The sequence below is a fragment of the Paramisgurnus dabryanus genome, chromosome 23 (genome assembly GCF_030506205.2).
Source record: "Paramisgurnus dabryanus chromosome 23, PD_genome_1.1, whole genome shotgun sequence".
In the NCBI taxonomy this organism is placed as follows: domain Eukaryota; kingdom Metazoa; phylum Chordata; class Actinopteri; order Cypriniformes; family Cobitidae; genus Paramisgurnus; species Paramisgurnus dabryanus.
In genome coordinates, this window is record NC_133359.1 from 31,026,916 (window position 1) to 31,032,688 (window position 5,773).

The 5,773-nt window shown below is 37.0% G+C and overlaps 1 pseudogene; it reads right to left on the reverse strand.

Moving 5' to 3' along the window:
• Positions 1-5,440: 5,440 nt before the first annotated feature.
• On the reverse strand, positions 5,441-5,557 carry LOC135759530 (5S ribosomal RNA; annotated as a pseudogene).
• Positions 5,558-5,773: the final 216 nt, after the last annotated feature.

Below are 5,773 nucleotides of genomic sequence, written 5' to 3' on the forward strand. Positions count from 1 at the left end.
ATAATTGGCAAACATTAGGCTAGCTTCTAATAAGACATAATATGTTTTTAGATTTCGCAAGAGCAGTGAAATCAGGTGTATGTTTGTCAGCACGATACGCATACAGTGGTGCAAATGAACTGTTACTCGTTTAAATTGCATTATTGTTTGAGAACGATGCTTTGAATTTTGGAAAAACGTTTCATTTATTAAGACATGTAACGTAAATGTCATTGTTGATAAGCAAGTCATAATTGAGCAGACTTATCAGACCACAATTGTCGGAAAAGGCAGTGTTTTAAAGCTGGAAATACAACAAATAAAGTTAAAACAGCCATAGAGTCAGGTCTCTTAACTCACCACAGTCAGCTATCGCGTCTTGAGACGCGGGCGCGAGCGGGGGAGGCGATCGCGTTGAACTTGTGGACCAAAGCGCGAATATAAACACGTGACACAGCTGCTCGCACCAGTCACGTGACTCGCGCTCTGCAGCTCATGCTGTATGAAACAGACGCACGCGCATCAACTCGTAACTGTAGGGCCCGTTGTCTAACTTTCTAAATTTATTCTAGACATGTCTTTTTTACAGACTACATAAAGGGACGGATAAAATTATCTTGGGGGCCGGGTCTGACCCGCGGGCCGCCAATTGAATAGCCCTGGTATAAACACTTGCCTAATTTAGGTCATCCTTTGGCGGACCACTGGGGGGGTTTGGCGGACCACTAGTGGTCCGCGGACCACACTTTGAGAATTACTGGTCTAAAGTTATTAAGTTCTCCTTGGTCAAGCTGTGGTTTTTTAATCAGCGGTTTAATAACTGCTAGTTTGAAAGCTGTTGGAACGTATCCTATTTCTAGCGATGAGTTAAAGATATTTAGAACTGGGGTTGACACTACAGGGAATACTTCTTTAAGTAGTTTTGTGGGAACGGGGTCTAATATACAGGACGATGATTTGGATGATGTGACTAGTTTAGAGAGCTCATCTATTGTAGTAGGTTTAAATGAATCAAGATGTTCGTATGGTAGTCTAGTGTTAAGTGAACTAATGGGTAGAGTGGTGGCTGCCTGGGTAGCTACGATGTTTTCCCTAATAGCCGAAATTTTGTTAGAAAAGAAGTTCATGAAGTCGTTACTATTGTGTTGAAGTTTACTATTGGTTTCTGTTTGTTCTTTGTTTCTAGTCAGTTTCGCAACTGTGCTAAAGAGGAAACGAGGGTTATTATGATTCTCATTTATAAGCTTGCTAAGATATGTAGATCTGGCGGTTTTAATAGCCTGTCTGTAGTGTTTAACACTCTGTTTCCATGCTGCGCGCCATACTTCTAACTTTGTGCTTCTATAATTTCTTTCCATTTTTCTAGCTGCCTTTTTAAGAGCTGCTGTGTGATGGTCATACCATGGAGCTGGCGGTTTTTCTTTGAATCTCTTTTTTCGAATGGGAGCAACGGCATCCAATGTGTTAGAACAGACATTGTTTAGGTTTTCTATTTCAATATCTAGATCGTCACAGTTATCTGCTACATGTTTCATTTGGGACAGGTCTGGAAGAGTGCTAATAAAGCTATCTTTAGTGGTGGAAATTATTGTTCTGGCTAGTCGGTAGCATGTTGTAGATTGAGTGATCCTATCTAGAAGTACAGTGTATGACACAAGTTAATGGTCAGAAACTGCATCACTCTGAGGTGATATTTCGACGTCATTAATATTGAGTCCGAGTGACAGAATTAAGTCTAATGTGTGATTACGAGTATGCGTTGGCCCTGTCACGTTTTGTCTAATATTGAGAGAATTTAGAACATCTATAAACGCACGTCCTAATGCGTCTTTTGGGTTGTCCACATGGACATTAAAATCACCAACAATAAGAGCTTTATCTACAGTGACTACAAGCTCAGATAGGAAATCTGCTATTTCATTAAGGAAATCTGCATGGTGGCCCGGTGGTCTATAGATTGTCGCTAAAGCAAAAGAAAGCTGTTTGTGGTTACGATCAGTTATTTCCATATTTAACAACATTACTTCAAATGATTTAAATTTTAGCTCAGATTTTTGGTTTACTTTAAAAATTGTGTTGTATATTGTAGCTACACCACCCCCTCTCCCCTTTAATCGAGGTTCGTGTTCATAATAATAGTCTTGTGGGGTGGATTCATTTAAACTAATGTAGTCGTCTGCTTTAAGCCAGGTTTCTGTTAAACAGAGTACATCTAAGTTTTGGTCTGTAATTATTTCATTGACAATAGGTTCTTTATTGGTAAGCGATCTAATGTTAAGAAGGCCGAATTTTAAGATTCGAGATTCATCTGTTAATGTATTGTTTTCTAATTTTATTTGAATCAGATTTGTACCAGATGTAACAAGCGGTGCCCTGTATTTATTTGTTCGGGGAACAGATACAGTTTAAATGTGCTGATAAGTCGTCATCATATCAGCTCTGCAAGCCTGTAAAGCAAATAATGAAATAAATTACCATTGACTTTAATAGTAGGAAAAAAATATTTTGGAAGTATCTTTATAAATGATGAAGAAAATATTGTGAAAAATTATTATTAGATTATAATTAGCACACAGCTGATGGTACCTATTAAATTCCATTATATTTTTATTCCTACTATGGGAGTCAATGGTCACTATCTGCTGTGGGTTTACCATCATTCCTCAAAATATTTTATTTTGTGTTAATCAGATAAAAAACTAATGTATACAGGTTTAAAACAACACAAGGATGAGTAAATTATGAAAGAATTTTCTTGAACCTATAAAATTCCATAATTTTTTTATTCCTACTATGGGAGTCAATGGTCACTATCTGCTGTGGGTTTACCATTATTCCTCAAAATATTTTCTTTCGTGTTAATCAGGAAAAAACTAATGCACACAGGTTTAAAACAACATGAGGATAAGTAAATGATGAAAGAATTTTCATTGAACTATCTCTTTAAGTTGTGCCTTCAGTTGTGTAAAGGATGTTTAAGTCGTCATCATATCAGCTCTGCAAACCTGTAAAGCAAATAATGAAATAAATTGCCATTGACTTCCATAGTAGGAAAAGAATATTTTGGAAGAATCTTGATAAATGATGAAGAAAATATTTTGAAAAATTATAATTAGATTATAATTAGCACACAATTGATGGTACCTATAAAATTCAATCATTTTTTATTCATACTATGGGAGTCAATGGTCACTATCTGCTGTGGGTTTACCATCATTCCTCAAAATATTTTCTTTCGTGTTAATCAGGAAAAAACTAATGCATACAGGTTTAAAACAACACGAGGATAAGTAAATGATGAAAGAATTTTCATTGAACTATCTCTTTAAGTTGTGCCTTCAGATGTGTTGAGGATGTTTAAGTCATCATCATATCAGCTCTGCAAGCCTGTAAATCAAATAATGAAATAAATTACCATTGACTTCCATAGTAGGAAAAAAATATTTTAAAAGTATCTTTATAAATGATGAAGAAAATATTTTAAAAAATTATAATTAGCACACAGTTGATTGTACCTATAAAATTCCATAATTTTTTTATTCCTACTATCGGAATCAATGGTCACTATCTGCTGTGGGTTTACCATCATTCCTCAAAATATTTTCTTTTGTGTTAATCAGAAAAAAACCAATGCGTACAGGTTTAAAACAACACGAGGATGAGTAAATGATGAAAGAATTTTCATTGAACTATCTCTTTAAGTTGTGCCTTCAGTTGTGTCGAGGATGTTTAAAGGGATAGTTCGGCCAAAAACGATATTAAACCCATGATTTACTCACCCCCAAGCTGTCCGAGTTGCATATGTCCATCGTTTTTCAGACAAACACATTTTCGGATATTTTAGAAAATATTTTAGATCTTTCTGTTCATTAAATGTAATGTTACGGGGTCCAGCAATAGTCCACGACCTTCAAGTCCAAAAAAGTGCGTCCATCCTTCACAAATTAAATCCAAACGGCTCCAGGATGATAAACAAAGGTCTTCTGTGGGTAATCCGTGCGGTGTTGTTGTAGAAATATCCATATTTAAAATGTTATTAACGTTATAAACTACCTTCCGGTAGCGCCGCCATTTTGGAGTGATGCGCATTCAGGATGAGAGCTTACGCAGCGTACAGAGTTTCTCTGCTGCTGCTCTGTGCCCCCGCCCTCCGAATTTGTCATACGTCACTAAGAAAAGTACGTACACTACGCTAATACTCTCTCCTGAGTCTAAGATGGCGGCGGATTACCCACAGAAGACCTTTGTTTATCATCCTGGAGCCGTTTGGATTTAATTTGTGAAGGATGGACGCACTTTTTTGGACTTGAAGGTCGTGGACTATTGCTGGACCCCGTAACATTACATTTAATGAACAGAAAGATCTAAAATATTTTCTAAAATATCCGAAAATGTGTTTGTCTGAAAAACGATGGACATATGCAACTCGGACAGCTTGGGGGTGAGTAAATCATGGGTTTAATATCGTTTTTGGCCGAACTATCCCTCGTCATCATATCAGCTCTGCAAGCCTGTAAAGCAAATAATGAAATAAATTACCATTGACTTCCATAGTAGGAAAAAAATATTTTGGAAGTATCTTTATAAATGATGAAGCAAATATTTTGAAAAATCATAATTAGATTATAATTAGCACACAGTTGATGGTACCTATAAAATTCAATAATTTTTTTATTCCTACTATGGAAGTCAATGGTCACTATCTGCTGTGGGTTTACCATCATTTCTCAAAATATTTTATTTTGTGTTAATCAGAAAAAACTAATGCATACAGGTTTAAAACAACACGAGGATGAGTAAATGATGAAAGAATTTTCATTGAACTATCTCTTTAAGTTGTGCCTTCAGTTGTGTCGAGGATGTTTAAGTCATCATCATATCAGCTCTGCAAGCCTGTAAATCAAATAATGAAATAAATTACCATTGACTTCCATAGTAGGAAAAAAATATTTTAGAAGTATCTTTATAAATGATGAAGAAAATATTTAAAAAAATTATAATTAATAATAATAATAATAATAATAATTAGTTACATTTATATAGCGCTTTTCCAGTGCTCAAAGCGCTTTACATATGAATGGGGGAATCTCCTCAACCACCACCAATGTGCAGCATCCACCTGGATGATGCGACGGCAGCCATATTGCGCCAGAACGCCCACCACACACCAGCTTATTAGTGGAGAGGAGACCGAGTGATATAGCCAATTAGTATGAGGGATGATTAGTAGGCCAATGGGCAAGTTTGGCCAGGATGCCGGGGCACACCCCTACTCTTTTTCGAAGGACATCCTGGGATTTTTAATGACCACAGAGAGTCAGGACCTCGGTTTTAACGTCTCATCCGAAGGACGGTGCTTTTTTTTGACAGTATAGTGTCCCCGTCACTATACTGGGGCATTAGGACCCACACAGACCACAGGGTGAGCACCCCCTGCCCCTGCTGGTCTCACTAACACCTCTACCAGCAGCAACCTGGTTTTCCCAGGTGGTCTCCCATCCAAGTACTAACCAGGCTCAGCCCTGCTTAGCTTCAGTGGGCAAGCGGTCTTGGGCTACAGGGTGATATGGCTGCTGTAATTAGCACACAGTTGATTGTACCTATAAAAATCCATCAGTTTTTTTATTCCTACTATGGGAGTCAATGGTCACTATCTGCTGTGGGTTTACCATCATTCCTCAAAATATTTTCTTTTGTGTTAATCAGAAAAAAATAATGCATACAAGTTTAAAACAACACAAGGATGAGTAAATGATGAAAGAATTTTCATTGAACTATCTCTTTAAGTTGTGCC